General features: G+C 37.9%; 1 pseudogene; it reads right to left on the bottom strand.

The window, feature by feature from the left end:
* Nucleotides 1-658: 658 nt before the first annotated feature.
* On the bottom strand, nucleotides 659-13,486 carry LOC133252162 (tubulin beta chain-like; annotated as a pseudogene).
* Nucleotides 13,487-15,187: the final 1,701 nt, after the last annotated feature.

Genomic DNA, 15,187 nt, shown 5'->3' with positions numbered 1-15,187 from the left:
TGGTCGGCCACACCTTCTCTGTCTAGAGGAACTCACTAGGTGTGAGGCGTCCAGGCTGTGGTTTAGGAACACACTGTCTGTGGTGAGGTACACGGCATAGCGCCACCGGCTTCCTTAGGGCGGGTCTGCAGAGCGCATGGACTGAAGGACGTGGTGCGCAGGTGCGCACAGCGGGTTTTGTTTTGTTTTTTTTTTTACCTGCCTCTTTCCCACTCTGGCAGTCCAGGTTGTTCCCCAGTGAGCGGCCCACGGCAGACCCGAGACCAGGCCTGCTTGACCCGTTGCATGTAGTTCATTGGTAACTGCAGGGCCTTGAAGAAGGTGTCATGCTGATCCTGTGCTGGATGCTGCTGGGGCTGGAAGAGAAAATTAACAACAACAAAAGTTCCAGAAGGAGCGCTTGAAGGTAAGGCATATCTGCAACCCTCTGAAGCTCAACGCCAGAAAAATCATCTGGTGCTGGGTGTAGGCCTTGAGCAGGACCAGCAGGAGTCCGCTTTTGTGGAGGATACTGGGGGCGGAGGAGTTGTAGGGATTAACGGGCAGTCTTGCTCAGAACCACTGGAAGTCATCTCTGGGCCCAGTTCCACGTCTTGCTTGGAGATGCCAGTGCTGAAAACGCTGCCTTTTCTCACCCAGCGGGCTTTCAGGGGCACTTCAGTCAGCAGCTTCCGGCTCCTGAGTGCACTTCTCTCCTCCTTGTCAGCCCTCCCCAGGCCAGGTGGGGCTGTGGTATCCACTGCTCGGAGGGCCCGGGGCTTATTGGGCTCACCTGTGTCCACTCAGAGCCGCTTGCTAGAAAAGGCCTGGCGGATGTTGTTCCGTCGCTAGGTAGTCACAGGAGCTGCCTCGGGCCAAGCCTTGGGGAGACAGGGGCAAGACGCAACACCGAGGACTCCTGGCTGCTCTCCGCTGGCTTCGTTCTTGTCCTGTGCGGTAAACTCCCACCATCTGACTGGACTATTATAAGAAATATTATGTATTGTGCTGTTGCCAATGAAGATGGAGGACATTTTTAGGCCCCCACGGACAGAATGTCACAGACGGCTGTTTTCATAATATTGGTCGTCTGCCTAACAAAATGGCTGCTCTTGTTTTGGAAGTTAAGCGTCTGCTCATCCACCTGTTTCATGGACGTGTAGTTTCTGAAAACGATGGCCACAGTCAGATAGCAACCATGGCAGATGTCACAGGTGACATCACATGCTTGGTGTCTGCCATCGACTGGGTGAGCTCCAACACTGTCAGGGCCTGGTACTGCTGGCTGCCCTGGCTGCTTAGCAGAGCAAAGCAGGCATGAAGAAGTGCAGGTAGGGAAAGGGGACCATGTTCATGCTGGCTTGGGCAGGTCAGCAATGAGTTGTTCAAGGAAGGACAGGCAGGTAATGACCCCACTTATGGTGGGCAACGCCAGATGGGTCAGGTCACGGTAGGTGGGCAAGGTCAGCTTTATGGTTCTGAATCAAATGTAATGGAGAGAATAATTATCAATGCATTAGGTCTCATTTGTGTTTTCTACTGGCTGGTGGACTGAGTAGGTGGTGGTGTAGGGCTCCACTTTCCTGTCCAACACCTCAAGCAAGGGTGCCCTGCGAAAAATATTTATGTTCCTATCTGGATAGTCCTGGATCTTGCTGGTGAGGAGAGTACCATCCCAGATCCATCCAGCCCCTCCACGGCAGGGAGTGAGTTATCTGGAAGCCATACAGGCAGTGACAGCTCTCAGCCTCCTCCTTCAGGACTTTTAAATAATGCAAAACTATTTGTAGCTCAAAGTGAAAAATATAAAACTATAATATATACAAAAATGTTCTTTTTAGAAAAAAAATTTAGGAGAAAATTTACCTATGATATGAGCAAAGAGATATTAGATCAAACAGCAAAAGTATAATCTATTAAAGAAAATAAAAGATGAACTGAACTTTTTATAAAGATAAATTGAAATTTTTGAAATTAAAATTACTTTTCTGCCAATGATACCATTAAGTGAATTGAGAGAGATACAGTCAAAGAAAATATTTACAAATAAAATTTCCATCTCAGGACTTGCTTTCAAAATATAAAAACAGATCTAAATCTCAAAACTCAGTAAAACCAACAAAATATGCTAGAAAGAGCTGAAGATAGATATCACCAGAGGTTATCACCAGAGAAGATGAAATTGTGGCAAATAAGCATAAGAAACTCAACATTATTAATCATTAGGGAGTTGCAAATTACCTCAGATATGCAGATGACACCACCCTTATGGCAGAAAGTGAAGAGGAACTAAAAAGTCTCTTGATGAAAGTGAAAGTGGAGAGTGAAAAAATTGGCTTAAAGCTCAACATTCAGAAAACGAACATCATGGCATCCGGTCCCACCACTTCATGGGAAATAGATGAGGAAACAGTAGAAACAGTGTCAGACTATTTTTCTGGGCTCCAAAATCACTACAGATGATGACTGCAGCCATGAAATTAAAAGACGCTTACTCCTTGGAAGGAAAGTTATGACCAACCTAGATAGCATATTCAAAAGCAGAGACATTACTTTGCCAACAAAGGTCTGTCAAGCCAAGGCTATGGTTTTTCCTGTGGTCATGTATGGATGTGAGAGTTGGACTGTGAAGAAGGCTGAGCGCAGAAGAATTGATGCTTTTGAACTGTGGTGTTGGAGAAGACTGTTGAGAGTCCCTTGGACTGCAAGGAGATCCAACCAGTCCATTCTGAAGGAGATCAGCCCTGGGATTTCTTTGGAAGGACTGATGCTAAAGCCGAAACTCCAGTATTTTGGCCACCTCATGCGAAGAGTTGACTCATTGGAAAAGACTCTGATGCTGGGAGGGATTGTGGGCAGGAAGAGAAGGGGACGACAGAGGATGAGATGGCTGGATGGCATCACTGACTCGATGGACGTGAGTCTGGGTGAACTCCGGGAGTTGGTGATGGACAGGGAGGCCTGGCATGCTGCAGTCCAAGGGGTCACAAAGAGTCGGACACGACTGAGTGACTGATCTGATCTGATCTGAAGGTAAATTATACAGCTATCAAAATGCCAAAACAAGCAAAGTAACAATAACAGTACTGTCAATACCAAGTTATATCAATAATGTAATGCACTAGAAATTTCATATATTTCTATTAGAAATGCAAAACTATACAGCCACATTAGAAAGCATTTGGCAGTATTTTATAAAATCAAATGTAATTCTGCTTGCCATATGAACCAACAGTATTACTCCAAGGGAAATGAAAATGTATGTTCACACACACTCTGTGAATATTTATAACAGCTTTATTCACAGTCGCCAAATAATGAAAACAAAGCAAATATTTTCTAACCAGTGAATGGATGAACAAACTTTTGTATGTCCTTGCAAATAGATGTTTCCAAAATCTCTAATATAACTGGCTAAGTAAATGCAGTTAGATGCCAGATACTATACCTTCCATGATTCCATCCATCTATGCTTTTTGAAGCAATAGAAGCAATAATAAGTACACCTAATGTCCAGATCTTGGTTTCTAAATATAATACTGTAAGGATGGAAAATTAGATCAATTGAATCAGTTGGTGCCATGCATTGGGTTTTGAGAGGCAGAGGCTGAATATAAAGAGCCTGTTTTGGGGATTGAACTGTTCTTTGTGAAACTGTAGTGATGAATAAACTGTTCTGTGAATTTGTCAAAACCTGTGGGACCATACACGACTGACTGATTTTTATATATAATTTTAAATTAAAAAATCAGAATGGTGAGATAGATGGAGTGTAACAAAATAACAACTATGATTGAGATAAAAAAAGTACTGGAGGGGATGGAAGAAAAGAGAATCTGATCTTTAATAATTTTGGAAAGTAGTGTTTTGATTGGATATTATAAGAGTGAATGTATAAAGAAATGTAAACACTCTGGTAAATGTGTTTCTCCCTTGGATATGTTGGTAAATGTGTTTCTCCCTTGGATTTGTTTCTCCCTTAACAAATCTAAAGCTACTTTATTGTTATAAGGGAGTTAAACAAATAAGTAAATTCTTTGTACACAATGAAAGCCAGATTTTGACTTTTAGGGGGGAAAATTTATAAATAACTAAATGGGGAAAATTAGAATAAGCCCTGTGGTGCTGGATTGGAGTATCAGCATAGACATATAGATGATAAGTGACAGGCAAGTAGATGACAGATTACAAACAAACATGCATACATAATTATAGATATGTATGTATGCAGGAATTGGTAAATACTATGCTTAGATCTTTTCACTAAGAGGAAATAGAAGCAATAACAATAAGTACACCTTATGTCCAGATCTTGGTCTCTAAATATAATTTTTCAATAGAAAAATTCAGGGGTCCTTCATGAAAATATTGATTTTAGGGCTGTGGGAAGAAAAATAGGAGATGAGCCTAGAGTATCTAGCAGTATCAGAAGAATAAATTTTATGAAAAATAGAAGGGGGAATGTTAAAAGAACACAGGAGCCAACCTGAGAGAGAGCTCCCACTGGACAATGCTGCTGGAATACCTTGAGTAACAAAATAATGAATGATAGAATAGAATTATAACCTCCAAATAAAATAAATAAACATGGGTTCCACATGCATAAATAACTAACTGAACAAATAAATGGGGAGAAACCACATCTCTTCCTTATATAAAAATAAATGTAGAAGGAATGAGATATAGAGAAAATCATCATTAGAACACTATAGTAATGATTATTACAGGTAAGATCCTCAGTAGGTGGTAAAAATCAGTGAATATTTAAGGAGAACTGGTCATATTTGTATTGTCAAAAATATTTCCCCCCAATTATTTAGTAATTAAAAAAGGAATAATATCAGCTTTATAAGGTAGAATCCTCGAAGATACATGCTTCATCAAGGTAAAGTAACATGAGTAATACTTGTCATCATAATGTATACCCTCATATGGTGCAACGAGAGCCATCACTTCTATGGTACCCTTTCCCCAAAATGTATTACCTCAGTATACTCTTGAGAAAATATTAGACAAACTAAAAATGAGGCCATTGCAAAAATAAACTGGTCATTACTCTTCGAGGTCTTGAAATACATGAAAAGACCAGCAAATTTTCACAGATAAGTGATATAACAACTAAATGCAAGGTGAGATTCTGGATTGGATCCTGGAACAGGAAAGTGAAAGTCACTCAGTTCTGAAAGTCTATTAATTGGTTGTTGGGGGTGGGGGGACTGTGCACAAATTCTACTGTTTAGCAGTTTGAACTAGAGTTATTTTCCTAGTTTTATCAATAGTATTACACCAAAGTTAGTTTCTTAGTTTCATTAATAGTACTGTAACAAAGTTAATTTCTTAGTTTTGATAATTGTCCTATATTATGTAAGATAAATATTCACAAAAGCAAATTTAGAGGACACAATAGAACTGTCTGTAATGATTTTGCAACTCTGTAAGTCTAAAATCATAAGATTGAGTCTTTTAAGTTTTAAAGTTTTTAGGCTAACATTGAGAATATTTTCCTGAATTAAGGGCAAAAAAAAATATGAAAAGTATCACAAAAAATTCATAGATATTAAATATCAATCCAAGTAGGTTCAACAATCAGATAGAAAAAAATAAGGAAATATTAGTAACAAATTATCAGAATTCAGAAACAATATGAGCCATTTGATTAAATGTATCCACTAAATGACCCACAAAATAATGTTAAATTCCCTTTTCCTAAAGGCACAACAGATTTTCAAAACCAACAAGACAAAGAAAATCTATCGAGAAAAAATAAATCAGTTAAAAATGTCACAGAATTCCTTATTGTATTTGTAAAATTCAGTGAGATGAAGCTTTTTGATTTTTTATAAAATTGAGTATATATGTAAACATATGATTTTACAAACTTGTTTATGGCATTGTGAAATGTATTTTGTTTTCATCTCTCCTCAGTTCTCTGCATGAAGCCTAAAGAGTGAACTAAGGACAAGGAAACCACACTGAACAGATCAAGGACAAGTCACAGATGTTTGATATTTTGCTTCCAAATAATCAGTGGTGAGTAATCCTCTGAAAGTAGATGGTAAAAAGTTCTTATAAACAACTGGGGATTTTTTTGAGTGGAGGATGTTACAATGAGTCATATTGTTATTCATTCTATAAATGAGAGTTTAGTTCACATCTCTGATGAATAATATAGCATACCATATAAAATTAGATAAACGTTTTTGTTTATTCAGTTAATGATATTCAGAGCCTACTAGATGAGTAGATTCGCTGTTGAGTGCTGAGTATATTATTAGTGAACAAACTCTGACAAGAGTTTATAACCTGATATTAGTAACACAAAATAAACAATTAAACAGATAAATCAATTAATTAGAGGTGAAGCAACAAAAGCACGATGCTGTATTTCCTAAATATTATGAAGAAAACAGTAGTATAAAGAAATTGTGAATAATAAAGGCAAGTGCCTATATTGGTAGCCAAGTAAGGCTTTTCCGAGGAGATGATATTTAATTTAAAGCATGAAAAATTGAGGCAAGATAGTTATGTAAGAAAAGAGGGTATTCAGGTGAATAGGAAATTAATTTTAGGCAGAGGGACACCATATAAAAAGACCTGCTGTGGGAGAAATAAACTGAGCTTTTTGGTGTAGTAAAGAAAAGAAATTGAGAGTGAGAAAATAACAGTTCTGTACATTTAAACAGGATGTATAAACAGTAGTATGGAGAGTGTGTGTGTATCTGTGTATATATGTCTGCTCTGTAAATAGTGAGAGCAATTTTAATTAGTGTTCAGATTTTCTCAACTTTGAAATTCCTAGTTTATATATTCTAACTTTGGATATACGCAACCACACCACCATTTCTCTTTCTTATCCTCTCTTAATCATAGACTATATCTGATACTAGTCACTGCCATGTATTTTATAACAATAAGAGTACAAGGAAGATTTTGTTTTAATCAGACATTTTAGAGTATGCTCGATATATCATTGTCAGGACATAGATACATTTACAGAGCATTACTTTGTGTCTCATATTTTGTGAAATGTCTCATACTTTGTGAAATGTCTCATACTTTGATAAAAGTATAGTACAGAAATATCTGTAAAAGCTAGAGTGAATGAGGGAGCCAAATAACAAAAATGGTGGATTGGCTACTGCTTCAGTTGTTGTTATTATTGTGAAATTTGATAGAGGCTAGTCATTCACTGTGGTGTCAGGAGATCTTCCTTGGGCTTTGCCCAAAGGAGTTGGAGAATAAAAATGGGATATAAGAGGTAAAGGCTAGTGAACACGTTTATGTCAAGCAATATGGCAGATTAGGTATTTTGAAAATTTAGCTTTGCAAACAGAAACAACGGATGAATAAATAAAGTTTTATTTAATTTCTCAAGAAATTCAGCAAGAAACAGAGAGACCAATATCCAAGTTGAATCTGCAAACCCATGTAATAAGCAGTCCTTTAAAGTTTCATATACCCTGGGAGTAATTTGCTGGTGTCAGTATCCAGAAGCCACTTGAAGAGCCAGTAGACAAGGCTTAAACTTAAAAGAGGTCTCCAGCTGGAACTTAGAATTTTAAAACAAACCAGAGGGATTAAAGACTGCACCCTCAGTATATGGGAAAGTTATTTGGGAGAAGCTTGAGCAGTGGATAGAATATGGAAAAATGACTAAAAAGTTTCTTTACTTTTGTAAAGGACTGTGGTCTTTCTGAATCTTATAGCCTGGGAGCTTTTTGAGGAGAAGATCACCGTTCCTCTTGCTTAAGTAAACGGAGATTGCTTTTTGAATTTGTGTTTTCCTACCTATTATTTATGACTGGGGGTCATTGAATAAATTAGACTCCAAACTAGAAAATGGCAGAATTTATCTCTGGCTGTGATCATTTTAGTGATTCGACCTAGGTAAGAAGCAGTAGTCTCCTTTGCTATCTTTATGATTTATTTGCTGCTGTGAAGGAATATCAGTCTCAGAATATTTCAAAAATTAAAATAATAATTCCACATAGTCTTGAAAAGTAAAATTTTGAACTGGTCCTGGAAAAAAAAATAGACTGAAAGTATGGAAGTGAAACAACAAATTTGTATAATGTCTGTAAAATAGGATCATTTATTTCACCCACATGGATTTTTGCAATACATACTTAAGTATCGTTGACAACATCCCTTGGAACATGAAATATCACAAAAGCCTAGACATATATACATATAGGTCTAGAAGTATAGGCAAGCAAAACAATTTTTCAGTTGAGTTCAGTTTAAATTTTTAAAATTAAAAAAATTAAATATTGTTAAGTTATATATTTTAGGAAGTTTTTTTTTTTATTAAATAAAATATAGAATCTAAGTGTTAGCTTTTTCCATTTTGGTTTATCTTCATAACTTTTGAATATGACTCTAACAAAATAAATATGCTTATACAGCAATAATAAAATATATTTCTGATGAATAACTTTTCCATTTTTCATATTTTGGTGTATTAAAAATAAAAATTCAACTGAGTAAGTTTTAAAGATGTTATTGGGTTTATTCAATGATTCATGAGTTGGGCATTATCCAGTCTATCAGGTAAAGTAGTTCTGAGGAGCTATAAATAAAGACTTCTATAGTCAGAAAGAAATATAAACAAAGAAGTTGTTTGACAAAAAAGAAGGGTTGTTGTTTCAGGATAACTTTCCTTTAGGGAAAGTCAGGGGTCTATCAGAATACCTAACCGGTGCTGATATGGTGATTCCTGATTGACTGATTTGTTTTGGAGAGAGATGAAACTCCTTTTAGGTCAGGACTCAGTTTGGTGGCTGGGGCTTTGCATAAGTAACTCCATTTGAGGCCTTTAGTCTATTTTTTTGTCTTAAGCATGGTTGTTTTTCTTTTTTCTTTTATTTATTTAATTTATTTATTTTAATTGGAGGCTAATTACTTTATCATAGTGGTTTTTGGCCATACATTGACATGAATCAGCCATGGGTGTACATGTGTTCCCCATCCTGAATCCCCCTCCCACCTCTCTCCCTATCCCATCCCTCAGGGTGATCCCAGGGCACCAGCCCTGAGCACTCTGTCTCATGCATTGAACCTGGACTGGCGATCTGTTTCACATATGATAATATACATGAGTCAATGCTATTTTCTCAAATTATCCCACCCTCGCCTTCTCTCACAGAGTCCAAAAGACTGTTCTATACATCTGTGTCTCTTTTGCTGTCTTGCATATAGGGTCATCATTACCATCTTTCTAAATTCCACATGTATGTGTTAATATACTGTATTGGTATTTTTCTTTCTGACTTACTTCACTCTGTATAATATAGTCTCCGGTTTCATCCACCTCATTAGAACTAATTCAAATGTATTTTTTTAATGGCTGAGTAATATTCCATTGTGTATATGTATCACAGCTTTCTTATCCATTCATCTGCCGATGGACATCTAGGTTGCTTCCATGTCCTGGCTATTAGTCTTGTTTTAAACAGTTGTTTTACTATGAAAGATACTTTATTAAATGATTCCATTGTATTGATACCCCAAAATAGCAATATACCTTGCAAATGAAATTAATTTGGAAGATCACAGGTGAGATGAGACTGTTCTGAATTATCACATGATCTGTCTTGTTATTACTGTTTTGAAAGCCATTGGGTGATAACTGTGTTAAGTAATCTATATTTGATACTAGCTACAATTTGTGATGGGGAAACAGTGGAAACAGTGTCAGACTTTACTTTTTTGGGCTCCAAAATCACTGAAGATGGTGACTGTAGCCATGAAATTAAAAGACGCTTACTCCTTGGAAGGAAAGTTATGATCAACCTAGATAGCATATCCAAAAGCAGAGACGTTACTTTGTCAACAAAGGTCCGTCTAGTCAAGGCTATGGTTTTTCCAGTAGTCATATATGGATGTGAGAGTTGGACTGTGAAGAAAGCTGAGCACCAAAGAATTGATGCTTTTGAACTGTGGTGTTGGAGAAGACTCTTGAGAGTCCCTTTGACTGCAAGGAGATCCAACCAGTCCATTCTGAATGAGATCAGCCCTGGGATTTCTTTGGAAGAAATGATGGTAAAGCTGAAACTCCAGTACTTTGGCCACCTCATGCAAAGAGTTGACTCATTGGAAAAGACTCTGATGCTGGGAGGGATTGGGGACAGGAGGAGAAGGGGACGACAGAGGATGAGATGGCTGGATGGCATCACTGACTCGATGGACGTGAGTCTCGGTGAACTCTGGGAGTTGGTGATGGACAGGGAGGCCTGGTGTGCTGCGATTCATGGGGTCACAAAGAGTCGGACATGACTGAGCAACTGAACTGAGCTGACACTGCCTGTAACATATGCTTTTCAGAAGGTCCACTATTATCCACTCTAGATTGCACAATGTTGAATGGAGCCTAAGGGGAGAATGGTGGTGCTAGTGGTAAAGAAGCCATCTGCCAGTGCAGGAGATAAAACAAGTGAGGGTTCAATCCCTGGATTGGGAAGATCCCCTGAAATAGGAAATGGCAACCTGCTCCAGTACTGTTGCCTGGAAAATTACATGGACAGAGGAGCCTGGCAGGCTATAGTCCATGGGGTAGCAAAGAGTTGGACATGACTGAACATGAGTATGATGAAGAGAACGTGAATTCCTTTTGATCCTCATCCTCTAGGACCTGAAGTGCAGACAGAAGTATGCCTTGTATGAAAACTCAATGAATAATTTCTAACTGCAATCTGTTATTGCTCTCTATCATCTGAATAATTACTAGTTGAACAGTTGTGAAATATTGACATGATAGAAGTTCAGAACAGGAATTGTCTTCAGTTCTACATTTAAAAAAAATTAATTTGTTTATTTTAATTGGAGGCTAATTACAATACCGTGGTAGTTTTTGCCATACATTGACATGTATCGGCCACAGGTGTACATGTGTCACCCCATCCTGAAACCCTCACACACCTCCCTCTCCGCCCCATCCCTTTGGGTTGTCCCGAAGCACCAGCTTTGTGTTCCCTGCTTCATTCATTGAACTTGCACTGATTATCTATTTTACATATAGTAATATACATGTTTCAATGTTAGTCTCTCAAATCATCCCACCCTCACCTTCTCCCACATAGTCCAAAAGTCTGTTCTTTACATCTGTGTCTCTTTTGCTGTCTTGCATATAGGTTGGTTATTACTGTCTTTCTAAATTCCTCATGTATCTGTTAGTATACTGTATTGGTGTTTCTCTTTCTAACTTACTTCACTCTGTATAATAGGCTGCAGTTTCATCCACCTCATTAGAAATGACTCAGATGTGTTCTTTTTTGTATCTGAGTAATATTCCATTGTGTATATGTATCACAACTTCCTTATCCATTTATCTGCTGATGGACATCCAGGTTACTTCCATGTCCTAGCTATTGTAAACAGTGCTGCAATGAATGTTGGGATATATGTGTCTTTTTCAATTCTGGTTTTCTTGGTATGTATGCCCAGCAGTGGGACTACTGGATCATATGGCAGTTCTATTTCCAGTTTTTTAAGGAATCTCCACACTGATTTCTATAATGGCTGTACTAGTTTGCATTCCCACCAGCAGTGTAAAAGGGTTCCCTTTTCTCCACTCCCTTTCCAGCATTTTTTGTTTGTAGAGTTTTTGATGGCAGCCATTCTGACCAGACCCACCTCAAACCTAGGGACACATACAGACTGAAAGTGAAGGACTGGAAAAAGATATTTCATGAAAACGGGGACCAAGAGAAAACAGGAGTAGCAATACTCATATAAGATAAAATAGACTTTGAAATAATGACTGTGATAAAAGACAAAGATACTACATAATGATCAAAGGATCAATTCAAGAAGAAGATATAACAATTATAAATATATATGCACCCAACATAGGAATACCTCAATACATAAGGCAAATGCTAACAAGTATGAAAGGGGAAATAAACAGTAACACAATAATAGTGGGGGAATTTAATACCCCACTCACACCTATGGATAGATCAACCAAACAGAAAATTAGCAAGGAAATATAAGCTTTAAATGATAGAATAGACCAGTGAGACCTAATTGATATCTACAGGGCATTTCACCCAAAGACAATGGATTTCACCTTTTTCTCAAGTACACATGGAACACTCTCTAGAGCAGATCACATCCTTGGCCATAAATCTAGCCTTGGTAAATTTAAAAAATTTGGAATCATTTCAAGCATCTTTTCTGATCACAATGCAGTAAGATTAGATGTCAACTACAGGAGAAAAAAAACCTATCCAAAAAAAAAAAACATGGAGGCTAAACAATACGCTTCTGAATAACTGACAGATCACAGAAAATATCAAAAAGGAAATCAAAATATGCATAGAAACAAATGAAAACACAACAACCCAAAACCTATGGGATTCAGTATTGCTGAAGGATTCATAGCAATACAAGATGGAGGTTCATAGCAATACAAGCCCTACCTCAATCAAGAGAAATGTCAAATAAACATCCTAACTTTACAACTAAAGCAACTCGAAAAAAAAACAAAAAAACAAAAAGAACCCCAAAGTTAGTAGAAGGAAAGAAATCATAAAAACCAGAGCAGAAATAAATGGAAAATAAATGAAGGAGAGTATAGTAAAAATCAACAAAACTAAAAGCTGGTTCTTTGAGAAGATAAATAGAACAGACAAACTGTTAGCCAGACTCATCAAGGAAAAAGGGGAGAAGAATCAAATCAATAAAATTAGAAATGAAAGTGGAGAAACCACAACAGACAACACAGAAATACAAAAGATCATAAGAGATTACTATGAGCAATTGTATGCCAATTAAATGGACAACTTGGAAAAAATGGAAAAATTCTTAGAAAAGTATAAGCTTCCAACACTGAACCAGAAAGAAATAGAACATCTTAACAGACCTATCACAAGCATGGAAATCAAAACAGTAATCAAAAATCTTCCAACAAACAAAACCGAAGGACCAGATGGCTTCACAGGTGAATTCTACCAAAAATTTAGAGAAGAGCTAACACCTATCCTACTCAAACTCTTCCAGAATATTGCAGAGCAAGGTAAATTCCCAAACTCATTCTATGAGGCCGCCATCACCCTAATACCAAAACCAGGCAAAGATGCCACAAAAAAAGAAAACTACAAGTCAGTATTACAGGTGAAAATAGATGCAAAAATCCTCAACAAAATTCTAGCAAACAGAATCCAACAACATATTAAAAAGATCATACATCATGACCAAGTGGGCTTTATCCCAAGGATGCAAGGATTCAGTATTCACAAATAAATCAATGTGATACACCATATTAACAAATTGAATGATAAAAACCTTATGATTATCTCAAATCTAATGTTATAATTAATTTATTCTTCAATTAGAGAAATAGAACCAGAGAACTGAAGAGTTCTCTCAATGCTATAAATTGGTTACATAAGATAGCTGGGACAAGATTCTATCCAGGGACTTTTCTACATTTATAATATTTTCCAGACTCCAGTCCTTGTGTAACACAAACTTTGGTCATTTCTGACAGGTCATCAAGGTTTACCATGTTACAATATGTGTGTATTAGCAAAGTAATTTTTTTTTTTTATAAAATGGATCCAAGAAACTTTAATAACCTAGCATGAAAGTGAAAGTGAAGTCACTCAGTCATATCCGACTCTTTGCGACCCCATGGACTGTAGCCTACCATGCTCCTCTGTCCATGTGATTTTCCAGGCAATAGTACTGGAGTGGGTTGCCATTTCCTTCTCCAGGGGATCTTCCTGACCAAGGGATCGAACCCGGGAGTCCCGCATTGGAGGCAGACACTTTAACCTCTGAGCCACCAGGGAAGCCCAGCATAAAGGTAGTTTAATGGCAACTATAGTTAATATCCTTTTTCATTACTGAAATGATGTTCAGGCCTGTGGAAAAATGTTTTAAGGCTAAAGATTTACCACAGGATAACTGAGAAATCTAAACCTGCTCTAGTCATCAATTCTGACTTCTAAAGCACTTAATGGGCGTCATAAGGACCCTTGATTTATACTGGCCTCACAAAGAAGCCCGGTTAATAAGGAGCCAGCTAGCCCTCTAAAAAGCATGTTTGTTCAAGTGCATTTCACTTCCTTGTGTGGGTGTGGAAAACATGGTAACACTACATTTAAATATTTGTTGGTTACTACAGAATAAGCTTGGGGACTTGCCTGGTGGCTTAGACAGTGGTCTGCCTGCAATGCAGCAGACCTGGTTCAATCCCTGGGTTGGGACGATACCCTGGAGAAGGAAATGGCAACCGACTCCAGTATCTTTGACTGGAAAATTCCATGGATGAAGGAACCTGGCAGGCTACAGTCCATGGGGTCACAGAGAGTCAGACATGATTAAGAGAGTTCACTTCACTTCATAGAGTGAGCAGGGCAAGGGCAGATTAGAAACTTGCTATGAGACACACTGAGGTGCTGTGGTACATAGTATAAAATATACTGGGGAATTATGGCTGCAGCTGAAATCATTAAGCCTAATGCAGTTGGATTTGGAGTGACATATTTTTAGGAAAAAAATACCTGTTAACATGTAATATAGAAGCAGAGCTTCAGAGTATAAAAAGTGTTTTGTGATGAAGTCATCAGCACATAATAGAAGAATATCCTTAATGTTCAGTAAAATGTGATCACAGTGCCCAGGTGAAGGTATTATCACTAAAGGAAATGTGGTTCAAATCTTCCATTGAGTTTAGAAAAAAAGTTATAATAATATTTGAATAGAGATCTGTTTTGATAAGGTCAGTGGCAGCCTAGGATTTTATTATACATGCTGATCGTGAATTTGTCACTGAAATGGAAGTAGACCCAGGGTTGTATTGAGTAGAAAGGTTCTGTGGTCAGTGATGCCCCCTGAAATTCATGACAATTTTGCAAAAATTGAATAAAAAATTACTGTCTAGACAGTAAAGATGTGCTGCTGCTGCTGCTGCTAAGTCATTTCAGTTGTGTCCGACTCTGTGCGACCCCATAGACGGCAGCCTATCAGGCTCCCCCGTCCCTGGGATTCTCCAGGCAAGAATACTGGAGTGGGTTGCCATTGCCTTCTCCAATGCATGAAACTGAAAAGTGAAAGTGAAGTCGCTCAGTCATGTCCGACTCTTCGTGACCCCATGGACTGCAGCCTACCAGGCCGCTCCGTCCATAGGATTTGCCAGGCAAGAATACTGGAGTGGGGTGCCATTGCCTTCTCCAAAAGATGTGCTAGAGATATCTTAAAGAAA

Source organism: Bos javanicus, chromosome 7 (assembly GCF_032452875.1).
Source record: "Bos javanicus breed banteng chromosome 7, ARS-OSU_banteng_1.0, whole genome shotgun sequence".
Lineage (NCBI taxonomy): Eukaryota > Metazoa > Chordata > Mammalia > Artiodactyla > Bovidae > Bos > Bos javanicus.
The sequence above is the reverse complement of the archived record's forward strand: the minus strand, read 5'-3'. Positions and strand labels throughout refer to the sequence as shown.